The sequence below is a fragment of the Haemaphysalis longicornis genome, unplaced genomic scaffold (genome assembly GCF_048455015.1).
Source record: "Haemaphysalis longicornis isolate Haplotype H1 unplaced genomic scaffold, Haemaphysalis longicornis Haplotype H1 scaffold_7, whole genome shotgun sequence".
Classification (NCBI taxonomy): Eukaryota; Metazoa; Arthropoda; class Arachnida; order Ixodida; family Ixodidae; genus Haemaphysalis; species Haemaphysalis longicornis.
In genome coordinates this window covers 93,101,514-93,127,604 of record NW_027526422.1, presented here as the reverse complement: position 1 = coordinate 93,127,604, position 26,091 = coordinate 93,101,514, and the positions used below count along the sequence as shown (strand labels likewise).

At 46.8% G+C, this 26,091-nt stretch overlaps 1 protein-coding gene and 1 pseudogene across 2 annotated transcripts in view; both read right to left on the bottom strand.

The window, feature by feature from the left end:
* LOC144146106 (uncharacterized) overlaps positions 1-26,091 on the bottom strand; it is a 593,048-nt gene that overhangs the window by 451,171 nt on the left and 115,786 nt on the right. The window lies entirely within an intron of this gene.
* On the bottom strand, positions 965-25,095 carry LOC144144753 (uncharacterized; annotated as a pseudogene).

Below are 26,091 nucleotides of genomic sequence, written 5' to 3'. Positions count from 1 at the left end.
CCTGCAGCAGGGCTGCCTGCTGTGGGGCTCCAGGGTGGTGATTCCGCAGAGCCTGCGGTCCAGGGTCCTGCAGTTGCTGCACGCGGGTCATCCAGGCGTGGAGAAGACCAAGATGGTGGCCCGGTCCCACGTTTGGTGGCCAGGCCTGGACCAGGACATTGCTCACATGGTGCAGAGCTGCCAAGTCTGCCAGGAGAACCAGCGAGCCTCGCGCCATGTGGAGATCACCCCCTGGCCGTTCCCGGAGAGACCCTGGTCCCGCCTGCACGTGGACTTCGGGGGCCCCTTCAAGGGCCACTACTTCCTGGTGGTGGTGGACGCCTTCTCCAAGTGGGTAGAGGTACTGCCAGTCACCACTCCCTCGGCAGGAGCAACCATTGCGGCGCTGCGGCAAGTCTTCGCAGCTCAGGGGTTGCCGGACGTCATCGTGTCCGACAACCTTCCCGCTTTCGCCAGCGAGGAGTACCTGGCCTGGCTGACGAAGAACGGAATCCGTCGGATGATGGTTCCGCCGTACCACCCTGCGTCGAATGGTGCTGCCGAGCGGGTGGTGCAAACGGTGAAAGACAAGCTCAAGAAGAGCCAGGCTGGGGATTTCCGGACACAGGTTGCCCAGTTCCTCTTCCAGTACCGGACCACACCCCACGACGTCACGGGCCGTGCCCCCTGTGAGCTCCTGTTCGGCCGGATGGTGAAGACACCGTTGGACGCGTTACACCCCGACCTCCGGTCCACAGCGCTCCTGAAGCAGCTGAAACAGAAGCTGGCGGCTGACCGAGGTTGCCGTCCTGGGCCCTTGCCGGAGTCTGGGACTCCGGTCTTCGCCAGGAACTTCCGGCCTGGTCCACGCTGGTCTGCCGGGCACGTGGTCTCTCCTGCCAGTGCATCGTCACTGCTCGTTCTCATGTCGGACGGGACCACGTGGCGCCGGCACGCTGACCATGTGAGGCCTCGCCTGGTGACCTCAGCCGCCCCTGCAGGAAGCCAGCAGGCAGGGGAGCCAACCACACCGACCGCTGCCAGCACAGCACCAGGGGCTGGTGCTACTCGCGCCACTGTGGCGCCACGCGCAAGTCCTTTGACACCAGGAAGGCCGACGGCTGGTGCGAGTGTGACCCAGGCAGCTCCTAATGCTATTACAACGGCTTCGACACCTGTGCTCCGGCGGAGTGAGAGACAGTGGAGACCGCCGAACCGTTACTCGCCGGGGTAACAGGTGTTGTGTGGTGTTTGCGTAGGACAAACAAACTTGGGGGTCAGGGGTGTGACAAGTGTGTGGCGCCCCCCCATTCCTGATATTCGTTGGCCGCGAAGTTCAGTGGCCCCACCAGGCTCGGTGGGCAACCTTGTGTGTGGCCGGGCAATAAACACCGCCGAGCACGGCTGCTCGGGGGTCAGTCACCGTCACCACCAGCACGCTGCATGTCATCTCTCGGCTGGAGGGTACCCCTACCCTCACAGGTTCACGAACGCGGGTCTAAATCGTGACAGTTACCGATTAGATGAAGCTGAAACAAAACCAATCCGGAACAGCAATACTGGGCAGCAATTCCGGCGAAGGGGGGTGCGTGGCATCAGGTGGCACACGGCCAAACAAGTGTTGCGCGGGCGCCATATATCAGGAATACAAATTATTGCAAAAAGCGAGCCCACTTTCACTCAACAAGTGAAGGTGTATTTTGTCCTTTATTTACGCATTCGACAGCGAAATTTCCGAGCGATCGCAAGCTGAACGGCTCGACGGCGCGCCGTTAGAAACGACGAGCGGCTGCTTCCGCCTTGTCCGTTAGTGCTCATGTGCACAGCCCAGCTAGAGTGGAGTCTCGCGAGCGTGCACCTCCGCTCATGCTCGGAGGTGCCATGCCCTCGTACTTCACCATCAGCGCCGATTCTCAGCGCGGGAGCTTCACCGAGCGTGGTGGCCACGGGCTCGCATATTCCATTTAACAGCGTACAGCACTGTGCTAATTGTAGCGAAAATTTTTAGAAACTCGTTCGAACACTAAACTCGCACCTTCGGCATGACACCTGTATGAGTGACATTTTTACACGCTTTTTATCACTGCACTGCATTATCAACGTGCAAATATAACACGTGAAGAGTAACGCGGCCGTCCACACCCCAAAACGTGATAGGGACTGCTTTTATTAAAGCGACGACGATTTTGCGCAAGTATTGTTCACACGCCTCCACTGACAAGCTCCATCTACCTGTCACGGTTACCCAGTTTGTAAGTTGAGAGCACCACCACCCAAGAGCCGAGTTTACCGTCTCGATATCTGTGCGCAGTACGTGGCAGGCGAGAAACATTTCTCACTTTCATATCGTAAGCTTACCCCAAATGTCGCAAAATGAAGTAATAAAAGCATCAAATAAAATAGCCCGTTCACACAAGCCGCATAAAATCTGGAAAAGTTAGAAGTGTGTAAGCATTAATACGCAGCTTATATTAATGATAATTTTACTTGAGAAAATAATATGCATTTAGAATAAAACGGGCAATTGTTTTAACTTCGACGTTGAGGCATCTCCTTTTCCTTCCAGTTAAAACGCGTTACGAGGCTGATGATTTTAAACATTATTGTGTACATTTTGTTGCATATTTGCGATTAAAGCCACAGTCTCGAGGGCCTCATTGTGAGAAAAAGCGCCGTTGTTGTTGTCCACTCAACAAAGAGGCTAACGGTGTTAAGACTGAATGACAACCTTCATCAGGTAGGATACCAATTTCATTCCAGTGTCCTGAGTAGTAACCGAGCGTATTATTACTGCACAGGGATAGCGTGCTGTCAACGCGAATGAAGAGTTAGTCTAGCACGTGCGCTACCAACGCCATTTTGTGTGACAGGTGAACGTCTGAGCATGCACGTACAAGAGGTGCACAGGAGCAACAGAAAACTCTAATCCCGTGGAAGCTGGGGTAACCAGAATCGACAACCTGAAGAACACCTCAGCTGTCACTTTTCCAAGATCGCTAATACCATACCTCGGCAAAGTTGGCCAGGCCTACTCAAACCCAACCACAAATTTATTTTCGAAAAATCAGTCACTCAAACTCAGACTCATTCCTGAGCAACACATTTGCCTTTGATGCACTTTGCAAACATTGTTTTTCAAATACCTTTAAAGTGGACAACAAAAAACGAAGACATTTGCGCCGTATTGAAACCTACGTAAGTCTTCGCGTTTATACCAATTACAGGAAAAGAACACGATCCTACTATGTACCTTCCTTTTTTAATAAACTTGAAGTAGATGCTGCCCTTCATAGCTTTAAAGAAATCAAATTGTTCTTTCGCTTATGGCTAACCGAAATGCCTTGATTATTTAGCTATACACCCGCACACTAGGCATGCTCATGCTCGTATTGTATAGGTTTCATAATAAGTAGTATATTGCATTGTATATGTTCTTCCGTTACATTGTTAGTTGAAATTTCTTTTTTTTTGTCTGTGTTGTCGAACAGTAATTGTTGTCCGGCCAGAGGAAATTACCTCCTCTTATTTACCTCTGTATATTTTGTAAAGGACATAAGCATGTGCCCCGTGCACGAAGTTGGGCTGCCCAGCCCACTCACAAGCATCATTGCTTAGGTGGGCTGGAATGTATAATGTGTACTTCTCCTGTAATAAAGATTATTATTATTATTATTACACCAGCGCTCACTCAAACAAACTCGCAGCAACCGCGAAACTCAAAACTCACTCGGGCACAGTAGTTAAAATAAAATCAGCACTCAAAGTGAACTCAGAACTCAAATGGACAAAGTGAATCAAAACTCACTCAGGCTCAAAACTCAAAATAAACTAAAACACACTCTGGCTCAGAATTCAAAATGGACTCAAAACTCAAAATTAATTCGGATTTCACATCGCTGAGAACTCTAAATCGACTCAAACCTCAAAATGAACTCACAACTGATCGTACTCAAGACTCAAAATAACTCAAACTTCACTCGGGCCCAGAACTCAAAGTGAGCTCAGAACGATTAAGCCCCAATGAGTTTTGAGTCCATTTTGAGCTCTGAGCCAGAGTGAGTGTACATGACAACCAGGATTCAGACGAATGTGCGCTGGGACGCGGGGGAAAAACACAGGACATTGAGCAAGGTCACTGTGCACACAGTTCATTTGAATCGAAGTTGTTTCGGTTGCAGTCCCCTTCATTCGTGTTCTGCATCCAAAAAAAAACGCCTTGTGGCAAATCCAAATATTCCCGCCAGTGTAGGAAGCTCGACGCATTCATGGGTGTAGCTTTATTTTTGTTTGCGTGCCTGGTTTATTATAGGGGCTCGACCTGGGACAGGTGTCGTTGCTGGCACCGGTCAACAGCACCACATGTAGAAAAATTGCAAAAATGGACGAGACATTTCATAGCGTACCCGTGTGCAACAGGCGCGTTTCTGTGTTGTGAGATGTGGAACCGCTTGAAAGCTGTCATGATTTTAAAAATATCGTCACGAAGCCAATAAAAAGAGGGAACTTGCGCTCCCCTAACAACTCAAAGAATACAGAGGGGGCGAAGCAGCTGCCAACAAAGAGACGTCCGCAGGCAAGTGTCGGTAAATTGAATACCGTGGGGTCTGCTTTGAAGGCTTTTATTGTTCGGCGCAAGTGTTTCTCGAACCGTCGATTTACATCTAGAACATTGTAGATCAAAAAAGATTATTCTAGGATAGTGTCGTTAAGGCGGTACGGTCTCCTTATCCGAACTACATAACTCGTGCGGCATAAAAATAAAAAAATGGAAAACGCGCTTCCCTTGAGACACAGATAACCGAGCAGGGCGCGGCCAGGAAGTAAAAACAAACCATTGGTAAACAAACCCAATGCATGGTTCGTAGCATTGCCCCCTCTAAGTGTGCGTCGACTTGATGATAAAATAAAAACGACAGTCCAAACAGGCAACAACAATAGCAAAAAAGTCGGTAATCTTGCGCAGCAAGGTTCGAGGCGAACTACGCATAAGACTTCGGGTCGCGTGCATCGTCGTAATGGGCCGCCATCACCATCTGAGATCACTTCGTAGGTAAATTGGCAAACACGTCGTAGAATTTGTTAGGCTCCCAAATGCCGTTGCCGAAGCTTCTCACTAAATCCCGGTCATCGGATGGGAGTCCAAACCCGCACCCAATCCCCTGGGGGGTACTTGGCGTCTCGGCGTTGGAGGTTGTAGCGCCTGGCATCCACCAGCTAATGGTCCGTTATACGAACTCGGGCGAGCTGGCGGGCCTCCTCCGCACATTCAAGGTATCTTTGGACGTCGGCGTTGAGGTCGTCACTTTCTAAGTGCTAAAGCATGGCGTCAAGCATCGTAGTCAACCGCCTTCCATGGGCAAGCTCGAATGTTGTCATAAGGGAGGACTTCGCCCCAAGTTTTATGTTCAACGTCGACGTACATTGAAAGCATATCGGCGATCGTTTTTTCTTTAGTTCGTTTGTTTGGGGATGGTAAGCTTTCGTTCTTCGGTGATCGGGGTTGCTGTAGCTTAAGATTCCTTGCATATTCTCTGCATTAAAGGCCGTTCAACGGTCCGTAAATATGACTTCAGGGGCTCCATGCCGCAGTACAAATTGGTTTATGAAGAGCTTCGCAACTTCTTGTACCGTACGCCTCAGAAGAGCGGTGGTCTCTGCGTACCGCGTCATGTAGTCGGTCGCTACGACAATCGAGTTGTTTTCGGATCGTTGCGTAGGAAACGGCCCCAGAAAAACCATTCCAAGCTATTTAAAAAGCCTCGATGGAACTCCGATCAGCTGCAGAAGTCCGGCGGGTCTCGTCGGTGGCGTGTTTCGCAGCCGGCAGTCACAGCTGCAGCGGACGTAGTGGTACACATCGGTTACAAGGTTGGGCCAGTAGTACTTCGCTTTGATTTTCACTTAATGCGTGTTGTGCCGAGAGTTTCGTAAATTTGAAGCATTTACAAAATTTCCGAGTCACGCCCGTGCTCAGGAACCTAAGTTTCAGTTAATGCAATTATGTGTGCAGAACATGAGTCTATTGCAATTGATAACGAGTTGTGTTTGTTTAAAATGCTTCTTATGTTAGTGAAAAGTACAGAAAGACGAGGCGTAGTCTGTCGGCCACTGCCCCTTGCGTTTTCCTACGGTGATGTTCGTAGCAAAGTGTCGTTAGTAGGACCCGAGCTTCGGCTATTTGAAGGAAGTTGTTCGATGCTATCGCTAGCTGCACTATAAATGTAGATCTTGCGGCTGACATGCAGTTTAGTGTAGCGCAGTTGAAAATCGGGAGATCCGGGGTAGTTTTTTCCAAATTCGATTAACTTTTTACGAGCGATTCGAGTGCAGGATGAATAATCTTCGGATATAGATATTTCACTCACTTTGAAATGTTTTCGCTTTGAAAGAATGAGCTCATTTGTTTTGAGGTTTGCAAGTTTTGCTATGATAGGGCGACACGTGTTTGGGGAGTACGTACCGAGACGGTGGGCCCGTTCCCGTTCGATGGCGTTACTTGGGAAGGACATATCTGCACCGGCTAGCAAAGTATTTAACTGCGACTCGGTTTATTTCCAGGGTTCTTTGACGTCAGGGATGCCGTGAAATATTAAGTTGTTACGGCGAGACCGATCTACTGGTTCGTTTAGACGCAACTGTAAAACGCTATTTTCCGTTGTTAGTTCTACAGATTTCTCGGCGCTAGATAGTCGATCACTGAAGGTATCGATATCGTTTAATTAACTTGTTTTGTCAACTTGTCATTGTTGTTTCGATTCCTTTTTAGCTGGTCCTAATCGTTTTGACTTCAGATACTAAATCTGCTTGACACTTCGAACTTTGGGATGAGCGTAAATGAATGTCTTTCAGCAGTTGAAACAAAATTTTTATTTCTTCAGCGGGGTTATCAGGCAGACTCAACTTCTAACAACGCTTCAGAGCGAGTAGTAGGCCCGGGGTTTTCTTCTATGTCACCTGAACACAGCAGTAATGAGGCCATTGAAAAACACTCAGCAGCGGTCTCGCACAACACCCGTGGGCACGAGCACATGATCATCATTCTTTCTAGCATGTAATGAATACTTGTTACAAACCTGCATGTTCAAAACAACACGGGTGAATGCGACGCCGTTCGCGCTGCTCCCGTGCCCACTGAAGCCTGCTGGGGGAGGCGGCTCGTTTATGTTAACCGGGGAAGACGATGTCGCTGAATATTGGGCTGGAAACCGAAGGTCGAGTCCCATCAACGTGTCGGGGTCGATGAAAGTTGGGTTGTCAGGCCTTCCTAGGAATTGCACGCAGCCGTAGTGGCTGTTTCCAACAACGTTTTGCAGTAGTGCGTACGAGCAATCGGAGCACCAGGATACCACGGGCAGCCATGACACGAGCAATGCAAGCAAAGCCTGCGTATTGAAAACAACACGGGTGAAAGCGACACCGTTGGCGCTGCTCGCGTGCCCACTCTCGCGTAATGGTCGCACTTTTTATACAAAAGAATTGATGCAAATGTGGGGGTGCGATCATTACGCGGGGTGAATTTTTTGCGAGAAATGTTTGAGCCCAAGAAACGCAAACAAGTTGCGGGTCAATATTTTTAATATAGGTCTCATAAACATTATTATAAATAAAGTTAAAAAATGCTTACCTGTGCAATAAACGCAGGCATCATATGGACAGCACACAGTCATTTTATTATTTCTCTTTCAATCCCGACGTCTCATTTTAAAACTTCAAACTGCACACACAGACGGCACAGAAAAATGAAAGAGACTTAGGAGGAGGAGGAGGAATACACTTTTATTGAGGCTCAATCCGACTCTGTGTGTGGAGGCAGACCAGTGGGGAGACTCCTCAGTCCAGGAGTCCCTGGCTCTGGCTGGCAGTCCGGACCAGTCCCACCAGGTTAAGCTGGGAGCCGGGCTCAGAGCTGGACAGCTGCGCCGCCGCCCGCTGTGTAGGAGAGGGGTGGGGATTGGGAGGGAGGTCGGGTGTGTGGGAGCATTCCCATACGATGTGATAAAGTGTACCCTCTTCGGGGAGAGAAAAAAAAAACTCACCTTGACAGGAAAACGGCGAAGAAAAAAAAAAGGTCCTTAGATGAGCCCGTCAGAACTGCTGACTTAACGCGATGTCTGCCCAGGTAGCACAGGACTGTTCGGCCTAAAACAGGCCGGTGTACTTTGGCCGGTGATTTTCTGTCCGGCCGTTTTCCGGCAGCCATGTTCGGCCCATGTCCAAATGTGGGCCTTTTGGCCGTATACGGCCGTACTCCCATGGCTGTCCAACGGCCAGTGTCCGTCGGCCAGTCGACCGGCTTACGGTCATACGGCCAGATTCCAGCCGTAGGGCTCCGGCCATTCCAAAGCCACCCGTGTACGGCCGAAGTACGTCCGCCGGAGGACAGCCGAGATGCGGTCGTCGGACTCCAGCCGGACTACAGCTACCGCAAATACGGCCGTGCTACCGGCATTGGAGTTGGGCCACAGTACGCTAGCTGTACTGAGGCCGGTCACTGCATGTCGTGCAATCAGATGACTCATTCGCGCAGTGCAGAAGCAGCACAAACCCAGCATTTCGGGTCCAATGCTGCCACATCAAAGTGAGCTCGCGCGCAACCACCAGCCGTCAAGCTTTCAGCCAAGCCTTGCTTAATTACAAGCCTCAGTTGGCAGCAAAATTCATTTATTAAACAGTGCTCACAAATTGTCGTTCCTTTAATTGCTGTGCCTCATTTACTGCCGAACACAGAAAATATTCAGTTCTTTGTAGAGCTTGAATAGATGTATTGTCCAGGTCCTGATATCTTCTGTGGGGCGGCTTACCTGTAATAAACGGGGAAAGAGGAGGGGGGGGGGGGGGCGGCGGAAGGCGCATACTTTAGTGGGTTGAATTTCAGAGAGATAAATTAGGCTGTTTTTAGCCAATTTCTTTTAGGGCAATATTCCGGAACACTTTCATGCTATGACTACATAAAGTATTTTTATAACAGTTGTTTGACCAATTTTGATGTATATAAAACCGGCGTTAATGCCTTTACGAAGCGTTTTGGTTCTCAACAAAACACTCAGGAGCATTTAATATAACTCCTTCACAAAAAAGTATGTCCAGTTTTTGCCCATTTTTCTTGCAAAGACATTTTCTACTCGATCACCTTTTCTGATGATCTTGCGCAGGGCTGATCCTAAGAAGTAGCGAACAGGTACTTTCATTTTCAATCTATTTTATTGTTGTTTTCATGAGTATACGTCCACACCACTTAATAGTCCAAAAGAGCTTAATTTTCTTCTAATGTCATACTACGTTCAAAAAATTCTACACGCGTCGCGAATGACGCCATGCTTCAGGTGGCTGCAGTTGTATCCCTTTGTGTTCACGCAAGGAAAGGCGTAAAATTAGAGTTACATAATTTGTTTCAAACCAATACCATAGCAATGGTAGCATGCATACAGGAAACCTTGCATACTGCAGCGAATAGGACAATAAATATTTTATTGGTGAAGGTTGAATGCGTAGGGTTCTCAACCCGTCCGAGGCAAACTTGCGCCTCTGGAAGTTTATTTATTTATTTATTTATTTATTTATTTCATGCCTGCTTGCCTTTGCATGCATTACAGAAGGGAGATACATAACACTAAGCATTAAATATGAGACAAAATAACAAAATAATTCTACAAAGCGCGCTGAAAATCGTCAATATAAACAGTTAATGCAATCATACGTCGAAGATAATTACACTGCAGTATTGATGTAAAATAAAATGAATCGCGCAAGGCGTCACCTTTAAAGGAAAGTTAATAATTTGCTTTAAGCTAGCGGTCCCACTTTGCGATATGTAGAATGGAGCTTGGACATACTTCTCCTCTTCTACAACAGTTTTCGAATGATAGATATTACGAAAAAAGTTCAACCTGTGGTTTCGTCTGTGATCTTTCACGTCCTGCCATTTCAGTTTACTTTTACTTTCTCTCATGCTACGTTGAGCGTGCCAATTACCTAATACGAATCACACTGACATATTCTGTATGTTTTCGAGCGTATCAACGAGCTCTTTGGTGTAGGGATCCACGAAAACACATGCGTACTCCAAGATTGAGCGCACATGAGTGAAATACGGTTGTTCTTTTCAGTTAGATGGAGGTTCACTGAAATTTCGTCTCAGAAAGCCACAAACATACGCAGCCGTAACTTTTATGGTGTGAACCTGCCTATTTAACCTCTAACCACTCCCTAAATAAACTCCTAGGTATTAATATTCCTCGGCCGTTGTCACAGCAGCATAATTTACGGTATACGTATCCAATTGGAATGAAGGTTTTCTTGTAAAGGTGCCGTTAACACACTGTTTAACATCCAAAAACTTTTCTGAATCAGCACACCAGGATGTTATTAAATTCGAATAAAGCTGCAGGTATACGGAATCACGTTCATTCGCTATAGTCCGGTTAACTACACAGTACTTTTGAACAAAGCTATAGGGCCAATAGTAATAACAATGCAAAAACAGATTCATTCAGTTCATAGGATGAAATGTACTACGCAGAAGGTGATATGCAACACCATCATTTGCTTTTTTGCAGTCCAAGAATATACAGTCAACCACTTTAAGCTTATCTATTGCAAGAGCCAAATCGTGCGTGAACTCAACAATCAGCGTTGAGCAAGAAAATCCTGACAAAATCCGTGTTTGCTAGGATTCTGGCGATTATGTTTACCCAAATGAGTCATATCCTAAGAGTAGCTAGGCTCACCTTCAAACATCGGAGCTAAATTAACAGCTAGGCTTCGTCAGTGACAAGGCTCGGTTGTTATCGCAAATTTAAAATAATTTTTTTTCTAAATAGGCAGTCGTAAAATCCCCTGAAGTAACATAGTGCAGGGCATGAAGTTGATCCTACCAATGCACGAGCGAGTCTCTTCTACGTTTATCACCAACAACATAGTGCAACATTGCTTGTCGCAGTTTAATTGTAAGCAGAATAACTTGCGCTTTTGCTCGCACTTGCCTTTCTTTGGTGGGGAGTCCTTGACATGGTGGCGGTTTAGCTCCTGCGTGGTGGCCGCTTGCTCGACGCCCTTGAAGGCCAGTTATTTTGGTGAACCATCTCCATCTCGGATCGGACATCTCTGGCGGGTCGATGTCTCCAATGCTCTCCATTTCTTGAGCGGGCGAATAGCCTCGAGCTGATGCGTCGACGAAGCCGGCGGCAGAGGCGTGGTAGCGGCGATGACTGGCGAGGCTTAGCTCACCCATCGGTGTGGCACAGTCTTCTTGTGGCAATAAATGACATTTCGATGGCCTAAAAGGTTCCCTGCTAATGTCCAGTGAGTCCTTGAACCTTGCCCGTTCACCGAGAACACTCATTACTGTTTGACAAACGATGTTCGTTCATTTAAAACGTAGAAACACGGAGCGAGTGAAAAACGCGTCCCCGTCGTTCGGCTCCCTAACGACTTTTTCTCCCCCAGTAAAAAACCGGTCGGTCTCCTTCCAACACGTCTGTGCATGAATTCTCGGCGCCCAGGCGCGAGCCGTTGTTCGGCTGTATGCCGTTTGCCGAAAAAATGACGTATAACCAGATACCTTACGTAGGCCGGTCTCCTCTTGAACACCGGTTGCCAAATATTCTGTGGCCATTCGCTTGCCGTAATTCGGCCGAGGACAGCTGACCGAATGAAAAACGTATATTCGGGGGCCGTACGTCCGCCGGACGCGCGGTTCACCCTTGAAACAACGCATGCACGGCAGCCGCGCTCCGGCCGGTCTCCTTTCGAACACCAACTACCGCAAGAATACGCATATTCTGTGGCCGGTCGCTTGCCGTGCTTCGGCCGATTACCGCTTCCCGAAGAAAAAACGGATGCCCTAAGGCCGTACTTCGGCCGTTCTCTTTCTCAACATCGGCAGCCGTAAGAGAACTAGAATATCTGGCAGCCGGTTAGCTGCCGTTGTGCGTCCGGACACGGGCGGACGGAAAAATGCCGAAGCGCTGGTTGCCGAATGTTGGCCGTTCAACGCATGATCAGTGGCTGCCAGAACCTGGATGCTGGCCGGACATGCCAGAAAGCGGCCATAGACGGGCCGGTCTTGGGGCACACTTTCTGTGCCGCCTGGGTGTGTCGTCGCTGTGTTCACAGGAAGATGCAATGTCTGAACCGCCGCCAGCCACTTTTTAAACTGGCAGGAAATACGGTGTTTCAAGAATGATGGGAACGCACCGGAACGGGTTTGCTGCGGGGTGACCACAGGCCGTCCAATAAAGCGGTTGCCACTGTCACAGTGCGGAACCTCAAAACAAACATGGCAGCCTAGGCAGCAACCCAAGCGAGTTTTTTTCTGTATATCATGAGTACATTACAGGCATTTAGATAGGGTTTCTTCTTCATCAGTAATTATCGCAGGCTCATTGATATTGCTAATATCGGCAAGTCTTGCGGGTGTAACGTAGCCTTGTCCGCTTTAGAAAGGAAGTAAACAGAGGTAAACACAACCATCGTCTGCTATCGCTCCGGGTAGTTCGGTGTGCGATCAATGCGCGGAAAATAAAAAAATCGAACTTAGGTGGCAAATTTCAGTGGTGCGATCATTACGCCAGTGGGATCATTATGCGAGTAAATACGGTACTTATAGCGATTACCATAGAACCGTCGCCGTCTTGGCCCTGGCCACTCCCCCTTCTACGAAAGTACGTGCCAAACATCTAGAAGGTATGAACGTTCTACTAAAGTCAATTAGAATATGGAGAGTGTCCCGAGCGGCGGCGCCCAGCCACGCCGGTTTGCGTCGACACCGCGAGGTAGCGCTACTGCTGTGTTGAGTAGCTGCTCTGGCACAGGTAAACCACGCACATGTCCCGGAACTGTGATCTTCCCGCATTTTAGTTTTATTTTCAAAGGCATTCAGAGGCTAAGCAAGATTGTAAATGTGGCGAAATTAGACTTCTGCTTTACTTAGTGCTGCTGCAGCTCTAGCGCGAGAGATGCGAGCCTCGATGGGACGAGCCGTTGTTGTTGCAATCACCTGTAGCTATGTTATGCGCAATTCTGATTTACCTTGGGATTTATGTCGTGTTTCGACGCCTTTGAATGTCTTGAACTGTTACGCGTGTTCTCCTCGGCGCGCCAGATACCGCCAGACAAACGAGGATGACGAAGTTCTTACGAACTGACAGCAGCTGGTCAACCACCAGTCTCTTCGAAGAGCATAGCCTCGCTATATAGAAAATCAAACAGATTATTAATCGTAGTGCGGCGTTTAGTAGTGGCCAGGTGTATAGCTGGAGTGTTGCAGCCAACTTAATCTATTATTCTATGGATGTGTGCAGACAACTACGTTGACCACACCAACCCTTCTTCCCTATCGGGAAGCTTGGATACGCCGCATAGTACAAAAATAGGAAGCATTTTAATTGCTTCTTGGAAATAGATTATTCTGGAGCCTTTACTTTGCTATTCTCAAAAATTCAGTGGTGCTTTCAAATGAAAAGGCGCGTTAGCTTATACAGTCCAAATTCGATCTAACGATATCCGATTTTAATAATTGCCCGATCAAACGAACAAATTCTGATTCCCCCGCAGGTGCCTATACGGCTCAACGCCCTAATGAACTCGAACTTACGAAATAGATTCAGCGCTATTCCCGATTTAATGAAGTATCTGGTACTTCCGCAGGCCCTCAACACGAGCAAAAAAAGAAATCCCGCCCTGTGCTTGGGAACATCTTCGTCGGCTGAATGAGATGGTAGCAGATCTTACTTTCCATGACTATCTGAGCGCGGATGCAGACGCAGACGCCGAAACGACTGAAATTTCCGACGACGAAGGACCCGTAAAGTTAGTTTCCGGCACACAAGAGGTGTTAGATGGTGCTGATGACCCACAAACTGCTACTGCTGAAGCTCCTGTGCCCGCTCCAGGCCAGGTGACGGACGACATTGACTTGCTCAGGCGCTTTATGGGATATCACGTAGGAACCGACCTCACGATGAACGCGCTTGCCTGCTACGAAACGTATGTCCGCCCAATGCTAACGAAGTGTACGCAGGCAAAAATCACAGGCTTTTTTGCCAGGAAATAAATTCGTCTACCCCAGAAACCCTAGTGTTTGATTGCAATTATTATGTCATTGCAGCACCGCTATCGCTGCCATTAAGATGTCATGATAATTGCTGGAATGCGTCTCCTCTTCGACATCGATTTTATGTGATCAACTACTACTAAAAAGACATTTGTGATTCCACGAAGTTCTCAAATAACAAAATAATTTGAGGTCCCTGATAACTTCGTTAGGTATGGCTTTTGATAATTACTTATAAAAATAACGAATATTATTCTAAGTTAAGGTTGACATGCCGTGCTATATGTTAAGCACGGCATAGCTAGTGACACAGCGTCACGTCTAACAGCAGAGCTGTTTCAGCTTTAATTTCCGCCGTTCAGGGATACCAGAAAACATTCTGAGCGCACATGAGCATGCATGTCTTGAGGAGCGGCCGGCGTTGGCCAGGCTTGCACGTGGGCTTGCACCCGGTGCGGAGCTAGCAAATTCTAGAAAGAAAAAATACTGACGCACGTGTGCGGCTCGTGATCAGTGCCCAACGTCAGCCAGATCGACCTTCGAGAACACTCTGCCCAGCGTTTGTGGCGTGATCTACTCGACAAGTGATGTACCTTAGCGCCTGAAGCAGGGAGCACAGACGCTGAGTTCGCGCTACAGACGCCGAGTTGGCGGATCCGCTTGCCCCAGGTTTCAGTGCGTCATAACGCGGTCAACTTTGTGAGAGATGTGAAAGCCTGCGTACAAAACGACCCGGGCCTGCCAGTCATAGAGAACTTTCAGCTGCACGTTCGGATATAAATGTTGGGTGCCACAGCTGGGTCTCCAACGAAGAGAGAGAGGCGGCCACCTCTGCTGTTCCTCCAGCCTTCCGCCGTTATTGGAAACTGCGCCAATTTGTTTTTTAAACCAGATTGAAAAAAAAATGTGTATACATACAGTGAGTGAGATGCGACACATTACACTTAAGTGTGGTGGCACACTTTATTTCGCAGGATTTAAACCTTTTCTCCAGTTCCGTTATCAATTCTTTCAGTTGCGTGCACAACTGGCCGATGCAAATACGGATAGCCACTCTGACAGCCTGAGGCAAAGCAGTGTGACACCGTCTTTTAAGTACAGAGCACTTTAGGGGCTCGCCTTGTCCTCGTACCTCGCTCGCTAGACCCAAGTAGAACCACAAGGTGTTCCGTCGTAACGGCTGTCACCGCGGTGTCCCACAACAGCTTTGGAAGCCAAGCGGTTTATATAATCATAACCTTTCGAAACTTGTGAACCGCTGGCGCTTGTCATACTTCTCACCGTTGCTTAGCGCAAAAATACTTGCAGGTAGATTTGAGGCAAAATATACGTAAATAACTGCTAGCGCCCACATTCGTTTACTTGGGAACGCTCTTTGGGTTGGTTTTCACAATACTAAGCGAAAAAAAGTGTCAATGCAACTCTGGCACATGTGGGAAGAAAAGCAAGTACAAAAATTGGCCGCGTGTCTGCTCCTTTCGTTTCAAATGTCGTCAAAAGACGATAGTCTTGATCGACTTTTGCCAAGTAAATGCTTCCCTTCGCTTACCCGCTCACGTACCCGTCATATTGTTCCTCTTGCGTCGCACTCCTCCCAAGGTAAAGACGCCAAAGGTTTGCCTAAATCATTTTAAATTTCCCGCGTTCCACTGCTCCAAACCGGGTGTCTCGATCCAAACGCTGCCATACGGCGAAGACGCGCGTGAATCGAGACGCCTTACTTAACCCTTTCCTGCCCAACGAAATTTTTTTTAGGAAAAATGGCAACAAGTAATTAAGTTTTGTGCATTTACCCCTTCCTAATGATGCTTCGGCAAGTGAAAATGGAAAGCTCAGAGTATTTCACACAGCAAACAAACCCACACATATGTGTGGGCTGGGCTTCTATTCGTATGATCTGCGCATAGTAGGAATACCTTAAAAACGGCATCAGGCGCAGAAAAACTCCATTTTTATGTATTACTTAGAAGTTTTATATTGTTTTCAGGAGTACCTATATTATAAATAGGATTTTGTGAAAATAAATAATAATGAAGTTTTAATTATTAAAATTAATAATTATAAATAATATTATTATCACAAGTAATTACTGAACTAGTTCAAGGTTAAGGCGCAAAAAAAGATTACCAATGAAGCAGCACAAAACTGCGAATAAATGAGGCACCAAGAAAGCAAGAAAAAATTATTTATTTATCTCTAGCGCTGCAGTGCACGAGCCCGCCAGCCTATACACCATTTTCCATAAGCAGCCGGGAGAGGAGGAAAATACTGTCAAACCAGTTCTCTCGGCGGCCGACCAGTGTTGCCTGTGCGCGCTGGGCTGCTAACATCGCTCGGCGCTGTATGCTCCGCTGCGTATACAGGGGGTATTTCGCACCACGTGCTTAGTTTTTGCGGAACTTTCAACTGTTTTAGCCAATGCTGCGATGCCGTTCAAGGCGCAAAGGTCACTTGGTCAGCACTGCGCGGTGGTGGGTTATTGAACAACCAGAGAAAGCGAGAAACAGTCGCTGACAGCACGCATGTGCACGACACTGCCTGGAGAAAATGCAGTGCGGTTGCGGCGTGTTTTTGCTGCATCGCTTCCCAAGACACACCGAGTTGAGATATTGATGGATGCCGCTGATAAATTGCAACGACATTGTACCAACGACCAACTCCAGGCTTTGTTGTGTGCACTTGGACGGCAGGCAGACGGGGCAAAATCGATTTATCACACGCAAAGCTGCGACCTGAAATGTTAGAAGCAACTTTATCCTTTTCCATACAGCATTGATTGATTGGTTGATTGATTAATTGATTCATTATGGTGTTTAGCGCCCCGACGCTTTATGGGTGATGATGAGGCGCGCCGTAGTGGAGGGCTCCGGGTTAGTTTTGACCACCTGGGGGTCTTTCACGAGCGCCGATACAATACAACATTACAATAACTTCTGGTTCCTTGCAGTCAATTTAAAATACCATATATTGTTTGGTCATTACAGCCGATTGGCATTAAACAATACCCTTTTCATATAATCTAACGTTTAAAATCACGTCGTTTTGTTTACATTTTTCAGGACAACGCATTACACTGCCAAACGATATGAAAGGATAACTTTGTCCATCGCACACTGCTGGTCGATAGCAGGATAAGCAGGCAGCCCAATGTGGAAACGAAGCTCGAGATACGCGTGAACGCTGCATTTGGAAAATAGCTCAACCTGTTCACAACGCGGTCAAAGGAAAAGCCTCTAATCCTTTTGCGTTGTCACGGAATCTAATTACAATTACAAAACAGTTACTGCTGGTCGCGTAAAGAATTTGTGGTGCAAGCAGCGGTTTCACAAAAGTGGGCTCCGAGCGACAGCCCACATGCGCTGCGCAGAGTTAGGTCAATCATAATCACGATCATGATCAGCCAGAATTAACTCGCCCGAACGTCGACCCTTCTGCTCAACCTTCGAATAGTAATTTGACTGGTTGTGCGGTCGTGTTATTTTTCCGCCCAGGTAATTTCGTTTCGTCAGTAACCGTCATAAGTCTAGTTAGGAATGATTATATTACATTGCAATGTCAACAGCGTAGCAATCGCATCGTCGATCGTCGCGATGGACGGTCCATCGCGAGCACGGATCACCGTGACCCACATATGCTGTGCGCGCTTCGCATTCGACGTCCGCGCTTCCGTAAACGGTGAACATAACGAGCACCGTGGCATTGAAAACACGTATTTACTCCCCTATATCGATTTCTATGTCAGTCGGTGCCATACCGGTACGTTTGCATCGCGGAACTGCGGAGAACCACCGGCACCACTACCACACTGCTACTGTTGCTCGCAACAGCCGGGATCGGCATTTTCCGCTCTGGCAGCAAATGAAGACCTAAAATCCGTCCGCAGATGATGAAAACAAAAGAGAACACACACACACACAAGCACTGCAACCGCTAACTTAACGCCAAACCACTACGGTTCACTTGGTAATGCACGGGTACCGAGCAGACCCACGGAAAGAACGGAGCACTTAACAGCCCAGCGCGGAAGTTTCGGCGGTCGCTTCATAGACGGCGCTAGCGTCCGGTCAGAAAAAGCAAATGGCGGCGCCCACGTCTAGCAAGGAAAATGGTGTATACCGCCCAGCAACATTTTCGTAACGACGAAAGCCCGGCCCACACATATGTGTGGGTGCATTTTTCAAGCGTAATGACGGAACGCACACGAAGGGAACGGGTGTATTTTTTACCCGATCGTGTTTTTCCAAGTCCTGCAAGTCGTGTCTTAAGCTTGTTATTCAGAAAATACGAGAATAGCAAGAAGAAATATCAGTTTTAATCATGGAGGAAAGAAAAGGTTAGGAGAGGCCCTGACGTCACACAGGGGGGTAAAGTGAGCTCCGAGACCGTACGAATCGTGGGCGCTGACATGATACAATTCCCATGGTTGCCAGATCAATTGTATTCAGTTTTGTAAAAACTTGTTCGTTACTAATTTAACTAAAACAAAGAACTGAAGCAAAATAGTTACAAATAATTGCCTCAGTAATTAAAACTAGCTCTACAAAAAACTTTTAGTGTAATTAAGCTCTAATTAGCGAACAAAAAGTAAGTTTTGGTTTTGATTTTCTTTGAGTGTGCTAGGAAGTGGCGAGGCCCTTGCGCCTGAGTTGCGCAGTGTGTGTGTGTGTGTGTGTGTGTGTGTGTATGTGTGTGTGTGTGTGTGTGTGTGTGTGTGTGTGTGTGTGTGTGTGTGTGTGTGTGTGTGTGTGTGTGTGTGCAGTATCCAGCTCAGATCTGCGTGCGTGCAAAACGCGTACAACTGGTACAACTCGTGTGCACGCGGTGAGCAAGTGCCTCCCCGTGCGCTTGCGAGACCGTCATTCGTTCCTATTGCGCCTGAACTGACGCCGGAACAGCGATTCCGATCTGACATTGACTACCGCAAGTTCACTACAGGCTACGGAGTGGCAGCCAGCGATTGTTGCCGTTGGAAGAGAAATAAAAGGAACTTTTATAATCGTTCGGTTCCAACTATTTTATTCATGGAACTTCTTGCAGCTCTCCGTGCTTCGAACTTTCGTGCAAACGTTCGTGAAGGTAGAACGAAAAAATAGGTAACGAAATGCGGTTTCTTTTTTAATCAATCACAATAAGTCAACAAGTCAATGTTCCCTCCTCGCGCGCTCTGTGCGGCAAATTACTGCCCATTCAATACTGCCCATTCCATTCAGTCCCGCAAGCTTTCCCTTTGAAGTGGTGGAAACCAGCTAGAACTTGACGAATACAGACGGAAAGGAAAACGGGACACGCCGCTGACAGTATTTCGCATACTCCCTTGGCACGCATTCTGCCACTCCGTTGGCCTGCGATTGACCGCGGTCTTTCGTTCCTGTGCTTCAAAGGGCCTCAACTCACCGGCAATATCAGCGTTGGCTCATGCGATAACGTTTTTCTTTTTTTGTGTGTAATAAACTTTTTACATTCAGCTACAAAGCCACAGTTCTTCACTTCACTTCTTTGAAAAGCATTGAGCGACTCGCAAAATGTCACAGAATGGCAAGCAAAGGAGCACAGCGCTAAAATGCACGGACATCATACGGAGATTCATTTTTCTGTGCGCCCAGTACGGATCAGCTGACTCCTTGGCGTCCTCGCGCATGCGATCAGTCGCATTCGAGCTTCAGCGCAAGTGTTGTGTGAGCGTTGTCAAATAGTCTCAGTACATATAAGTCACACGTACGCTAAGCCGAAAACACGTCGGTCACCTACCCACAGGAGATAAACTACGCAATGCTGTCGACGCCGCCTACACAAACTCCGCCTGGCCAGCGTTCCGCCATGTTACAATTATTCCAGGCATGCTTCGCTAGCCGGACGCGGAAACGCCACAGTAGCACGTTGCCAGATTACAACCCATCGCTTTCGCCGTTTTTAGTAAGCAAAAGCTCAGCTGGCAACCTTCAAATCGCTGTATCATGTCTGCCGCTATGTGTCGTACGGTTCCAATGCATTCGCTCAGCGGCGCGCTTTCCCTCTAGAGTATATTAGCTCTATGACGTCACATTTGTGAAGCCAAGTGCCGCCATGACTTGAGCCCACGGAGCCCAGCACTCTATCCCATCATCCTTTGCTGTCTCCGGTTTGATTTGACTACCATGGCCTCACCCTGCCCTCCCGCTTCGAAGCGAAAACAGCCTCGTCGCTAATTCCTCGGTGCGATATCATGTTCTAAGCTGTTGATTTCGCCTTCAATTTGCCTATTCTAACCCTCACCCAAAGTTTCAATCGAAAAACGGCCTTCGTTTTTCAGATAGAAGGACGATTTTTCAGCTCTTAAGCCTGGCAAAGTAGCGTTTGTCGTCGTCATAGCAACAGGCTCGCGGAATGGCGAACGTAGACGACGGGAGCATTATTTGGGGTCGTACAGCACTGCGGTCTTTGCGCGCTACGTCTCAGCAGCGATACATTTCACTTCAGTTTACAACGAAGAAAGACAAAGTGAGCAAAGAACGAACTGTGGCTCTCGCCAACGCTGTGCGAAGGGGATTTTCCCGGCAGGTCGCCGGCGGCGGCAGCGGCTCGCTCCGCCGTTCTCGACGCGACTTAAGAGCCAGCGGCCGGGGTACGAGTTAAACCGGCCTCCGACGGCGGAGTTTTCAAACTGGCCTATTCTAAAAACGTTTGTAGTAGCGACTGCGCTGGTTTGCAAGCGTAGCGAGGCAGCGACATACCAAGCGCTTTAAAAATTTGTCCGTTCTATTTGCCCAAATTTGGCCGGCGCAGTTGTAAACAAGTAAGCAACATTGTCCATGGGCTCAAGAAAAATGACGTAACTTCCTTCACACTTTTCGCAATGCAATGGGATGCTAGGGGCCTCTCCTGAGTATTTTTTCCTCCATGGTTTTAATCTTGAAGGCGGCTATCGTGATCGCGCCTGCTGGGGCGCCGTTTTCAATGTGCGATTTCTCGCCCCCTAGTGGCAAAATGGGTGAACTACCGAAACCAATGAAGTCTCGGAAGCGTTCGCAGCGGCTACCCAGGGCTGTGAAACCGAAACCGAAACAGGCGCCACTGAGTAAACGAATTTGTTGACCCACACGTTTGTGTGGGCTGGGCCGTAAAGGGCTATACGCTTATAGAACCGCGTTTCCTTACAACACGTGCGTTGAAAGCAGAACGTGGAACCTATCTGGTGGAACCTTTCGTCACTGTTGCCGGTTGATTTCTTAAAATGGCGCCAGAAGCTATAGTGGCGCGGGTGACAGCAGGCGACGGCGGAGTGATTTTTTTTCTGCAGTTGATGAAGCATTTAATTTCGCAAAAGTCAAGCACGTTTGATTTTTCATAAAGGAACACTGCAAATATCACTTCTGTATTAATTTATTGTCTTCTATTTGCGTAATGTGTTGTTCTTCTTCAAAATCTGGACAAGTATGAACGTTACACCGGACTTGGACGGGTGGATTTAGCTGTGACTATATACGACTATCGGAGGCATTGTTTTACTTTGGCCGGCTGGCTGAATCGAGTCACAGACAGACAGACAGATATACAGACAGACAGACAATATAAAGGGCTATAAAATAAAATAAAAGCCCAACCCGTACCACATACGCATCACGGGTGACGCCAATTAAAAATAAACAAACTGGACCGAAGTCAAAGAGTGTTTTTACGAAAGGAAAAGAAGAAAGAAAGAAGAGAGAAGAGAGATCTATCACGCGAAACCAAGTCAAGGGAGGGGACGGGAGGCAATCAGTGGTATTTTTTCAACTATTATGTGGAAGCTCGGTTATGAGTCAACATGTCGGTCTTCATACATGTGATCTTGATATGCAAACACAAATGCAGTTTAAGTGCTTCCTCGATGGTGAAATTTCATGCTCAACGTTGACTCTTCTTGATCTTCTGTCTTGATCTGCCGTCTTCGTTCTCTGCCGTGATCCGATCTTCATTTTCCCCTGTCCTGCTGTCCCTTGTGCCCTGGTAGCCCTTCTGTAAAACTCAGAAACTGATTACTTCCCCCGACCCCCCTTCCCCGTATTTTTCCTTCCCTTTACATCATATTGAATCTTGCTGTTACTGATGTTCCAATCTGAACTATCTTGGTTGTGGTTTCACCTTGTTTCTGTTACTGATATCCCTACCTGAGCTATCTTGATTGTTGTTGCAACTCGTTTTTTACGAAAATTTGTTAGACTTCCACTGCTTCGCACTGCTTCAACTTATACTCACTTTATAATTTGTACTGCCTACTTTATTTCACCCTATGGGTCTTATGTCGTGTTTATCGCTCATTTTCAGTAATATATGATTTCTTGCACCCCGTTACGCGATTATATCTGCCACCTAACCTCAGATATTGTCAAGCGGGTGCGGCCACTATATCTCATCCTCTGTTTCTTAAACCTTACTGTACATATACAGTTGTACCCTTTCACAATATTTTTTTCCCATCCCCTTTGTAACCCTTCCTAATTTCCTGTGTGCATCTTTTTACTTGGTCTTCTATTTTTGTTATAAGAGCACTAAAACACCAATGGGTCCTCAATTGCAATTGTGCCCTCCTGAGTGACCAGCCCTGGTTGATATATTCCCGTTTTAGTCCCTGCCCACCCTGTTTATAATACTTCCCACCACTCTACTACAATTCCGTGCTCTTCTTGAACATACCTCCCACGGGGGAGGGTATTTGTCCACCTCTTGCCACGAAATGCACCTTCCCGCCTAGGTATGCCAGGGGGTCACCAACTCAGACCAACTCTGTGCTTTTGCAGTTACCTTCTTTCATTTTTTTTTTCCTTTTTCCGAGTTATCCCCAGGGTCTCCGGGCATTGTTGCGCACACTCGAACTGGAGCATTGTTGTACCTTGTGCAGTATTGACAGCCTCAAGCTGTGCTACTGCGAAAAACCACCTCCACCTCGAGAAGGAGTAATCAAAAATCCACTGCCCCACCTCTATCGTCCTGGTGGCCACGTACTTGGTCGAAGTTTTGAGGGTGATGACCCACCCTGCGATAGAGGCTTATTCCTATTTGCTCCTTGTCTTTTTTCTCCCACTTACTGACTCCCTGTGAGACCGCCACTGGAAAAATGCTTGCCAGCCGCCTGAGGAGTCTGCGGTTTCATTACTTTGATGTCATTTTTTTTCAAGTGTGGATTGGCCTTCTTTCGGTGATCCTTCCAGTTTTATACCCACGTTGGTTGATGGATATAAGTTTGCCATGTTGAGCCCCTGGGTGGTCTGGTGGTCTTGTGCGGGAGTGAACCATTCCTCCCCCTCAGGGGGTGAAATCAATAGTGAGCACGGCGGAATACCCATTAACCTATTCCTCTTTAGTTATATTATTTTATTAATTTCTTCTACCATTTGTGCTAGGAACTCCGTTAGCTTTTCGTCTTTTATTATTTCTTGTTTTTGTTTGGATAACTGGTGCTTTAGTGTCTTCTTGAATTTACCTCTAAGGGATTTCGTCCTTGGACCGTCGTCTAAGTAATGGTCAAAACTGTTAGCTTCTTTTTTACAACTGCATATTTTATCATCTCTAAGCCCAAACCTATACAAATAGTGGGGGAACCTGCCATGGCCCATAACTACTTGTGATACAAAATGGTTTGTTGGGAAGTGACTTGGGATATTTTTAACGTTGGGGACCCATTGGTACGCCTGAGTGCTTGAACCCTCCTTAACCCATTCTTTTTGCCACCTGTCTAAAGCCTCTGCAAATAATTGTTTTTAATGAAATGCTTTGTCATCGGGATGGTAAGTTTTTCTCCTTGCTCTGCTGCTGTTTTTGCGAAATCGTCAGCTAATTCGTTTCCCGGATTCCCTGAATGACCCTTTATGTGCGCCAGTTGGATTATTCCCTTTCCCTTATTGCTTTCTATTAGTTTTTTAACTTCCAAAATCATGGGATTTTTATTCTAAGGATTGATAATGGCCTGCAATGCTGAAAGACTGTTTGTTATTATTTGTACCTTTTTACATTCCTTGGAACTGATATACTCTATTGCCTTGGTTAGTGCTACCACCTCCGCCTGAACGTTATCGCAAAATTTCGGTAAACTATATCGACAAAAATCTACCATACTCAAATTTTCATTCATAACCACAAAGGCCGCACCTACTTTGTCATTTGATTTCGACCCATCCGTGAAAATGTGAAATTGACAGTCCTCGTCCTCTGAATGTTCTCTATTGTAAGGGAAAGATAATAACTTTGCTGGGTGTCTTTCCCCCTTGTCTATCTTATTTATTATATTATTTCTATGGAGAGAGAGAGAGAGAGAAGTAAACTTTATTGATAATGTCCGGCGGAGGTAGCGGGGAGGACCACGCAGGGTCGCCCGCCACCCGACGTAGTTAAGGCGTCTTCGGGGTGTTGCCTCTCCGACTCCCACTAGGCCGGCCCGCTGTCGACCTGTGGGGTTTATACCCCTGGTCTCCAGCCGGCTCAGCCCCACGCGTTTGTCTGGCAAGAGCCACCTCGAGCCGCTGGACGGCCTGCAAATGCCACACGTTCCCATGTAAAAGGTTTATATTCTTTCATAATCTTGTACGTTTCTACCTCCTTCTCAATCGTAAGATGGATTGGCAAGATATTACTTACTATATTCAAAGCGATGTTAGGCACTGTTCGATAGGCTTTGGCTACTTTTAGTAGAGCTATCCTCTGAATCGACCTCAATTTCCGCTTGATGTGACTTTTAGCTGAATACCAGAAGGGTGCTGCATATACAATTATCCTTTCAATCGCTCTTAAGTATATTATTCTTAAATGTTGACTTGTCATTCCTTTTTTTCTAGATGTGAATTTCGATAAATTCACCGCCAGGAGAGTAACTTTGTCTTTGATATAATTTAAATGGCTCATAAAGCTTAGGCGACTATATATGATGACTCCTAATATCTTTATCTCTTTCTCTACCTTAATATTGTTACCCTGCATCTTAAAAATTGGTGGTCTGTTCTCGTATTTGTTCCCAAGGACTAATGCTTTACATTTGTCCATACTAAAGTGCAGGTTTTTCGTGCTCGCCCATTTTGCAACTTTCTCTAAGGCTGCATTTGCTGCCGTTTCAATTTTACTCCTTGATTTCCCTTTAATTACTACCGTGATATCATCGGAAAATGCTTGTATATGGCAACCAACCCCAAATTTCTCGTTCAGCAGGTCATGAATCATGAAGTTCCAAAACATGGGACTCAATGGTGATCCCTGAGGTGAACCGATGGGTAATTTGAACTCTAGTTTCTTAAAGCCGGTGTCGTATATTACAGTTCTGCTTGTTAAAACACTTGCGGCAATCCTAACCAAGTTCTCTTTCAAACCTATCTTCTTACAAAATGCTACCAGATGATCAGCTCTTATGGAGTTAAATGCATTCTTAATGTCTAAAGATATTTATACCGTTGTTTCCCCATCTAATTTTGCTTGATCATTCGCCTTTTAATTTCTCTCAGTGCTTCTGACGTCGACCTGTTATGTATAAAGCCAAACTGGTTTTTGGAAAAGTGATTATTTTTGTAAAGAAAATAATACATCTTGGATTTCACAATTTTCTCCAACACCTTACCTAGTAGTGAATTTATTGCAATTGGTCTATACCGTTCGTATTCATCTGTTGGGTTGTTTTGCTTTGGGATAAAGATCACTCTGGATCTCTTCCATTGTTCTGGAAAGTATCCAAACCTATAACATCCTGAATATACCCGATCAAGAAAATCCTTAATTACCTCCTAGATTCCTTGTAAAAAGTCTGTACTTATACCATCTGGTCCAACTGCAATATCTTTCCTCAAGGCCCAAATAGTATATCTAATTTCCTCTTCTGTTATGTTGTCGTCCGTATTCTCAATATGTTCTACTGTGCTAGTGATATTGTCTACCTCCTCTGATTGCTGCTTCAAATTATAGAAATGGCTTACTAATTCCTCAACCGTTTCTTCGACTGATTGTGTCGGTTCCCCATTCTTCTTAGGTATGCTCGACAATACCACCTTTTTCTTAATCTTGTTCCTAGCTATTTTATAGGGCAATGCGAATGGATTTGATGTCATGTTGGCACAAATTTCATC